The sequence below is a fragment of the Notamacropus eugenii genome, chromosome 4, assembly GCF_028372415.1.
Source record: "Notamacropus eugenii isolate mMacEug1 chromosome 4, mMacEug1.pri_v2, whole genome shotgun sequence".
NCBI classification, from domain to species: Eukaryota; Metazoa; Chordata; class Mammalia; order Diprotodontia; family Macropodidae; genus Notamacropus; species Notamacropus eugenii.
In genome coordinates, this window is record NC_092875.1 from 206,327,713 (window position 1) to 206,329,127 (window position 1,415).

A 1,415-nucleotide genomic window follows, 5' to 3' on the forward strand; every position below is an offset into this window, starting at 1 on the left:
CATTGTAGAACAAGATATAGAATATGAATGTGATAGACTAAGGTGCTATAATAAATAATGAGGAAAGGGAGAATTTCAGAAAAACCTGGGAAAACTTGTGTATTACATAGTACAGGATGAAGACAGCAGAACCAGGAGAACAATTTATATGACAACAATAATGTAAAAACAAAGACCTTTGAAAGACCTGGATACTCTGACACAGTAACCAACCATAATTCAGGAGGACTTGTGATGAAACATTATGCCCAGCTCCTGATAGAGAGCTAATGGACTCAGAATGAAGACTGGGGATTTTTTTCTTTAACATGGTTGGGGGAGGGGGAAGGAGGGGAATTTGTTCTGCTTGACTATGTATCTTTATAACATGATTTATTTCTTTGTTTTGCTTTCTCAATGGAGGGGCAAGAATGGAGGTGGAAAGGAGAAAAGGATCTTTGAAAATAATGACTTTTCTTTTTAAAGGAGAGAAGAGTTTCAAAGGGGTACGTACCAGGGAAAGAACTGAAGAGAACAGGGACTGGGGAAAGTTAAGGCTAAGCTGAATAATGAGAGCATGGAGACAGGTAGCATCAGAAAGGCATTTCAGATTTGATTCAGGGAGAGGTAGGGGCTACCCCAAGAGAGACATATGAATACTCCCCACTTTCTACCTCCACTGAGCCAACAGCTCATATCCCTTCCCTCTCCAAGGGCTGCCTCCTGAAACTGCAAAGAGATTGTTTTGTTGCTTAAAGCACTGAGCTCTCATCTCCAAACACAAAATTCTAGCTTTGGAATGAAGGTTCTTCCCCATGCCTTCCCCTTTCCCCCTGCCCCCCCTCCCCCCGTGTTAGTGTGCTTTTTCTTTTCAAATGACTATATACATCCTCATGTTTACATGCTGTATCCCACACTTCCCTCTTCCCCAGTAGAACTTAAGCTAGATGAGGGCAGAGTTTTTGGTTGGGCTTTGTAACACAGTTTCTGATACACACCAGGCGCTTAAAATGCTTGTTAAATTGGATTGAATATCCCCTCTTTTAACTGCTTCCTGAGCAAGATTAGTTCCAGTCAGGGGGGGTGTCCCAGTAGGCTCCAGTCCTGCAGATAAGATAAAAGCATACTAACCTATCATTTCTGTAGCCTGTTTTCCCACCACAGACTGTCTCCTTTTCTAAGCAAATCCAGGCTTAACATTTAGTAAAACCTACATTCCTTTCTTTTCTAAAATGATTCCCTGTAAATTGGTCCTGGAACAAGGCATATGGATGTTAGCATGAACGCAGAGTTCAACAAACAAATGCCTTCTCTCCCTCACCCAGCCCTCTTATGAGGATCAGTATTTTGGACTATGAGATAAGGGTGTTGGATTTTTCAGGTGTAATAGATCCTTTGAGGGAGGTTCAAACAGCCCATTGAGGGAAAGCAGCTGC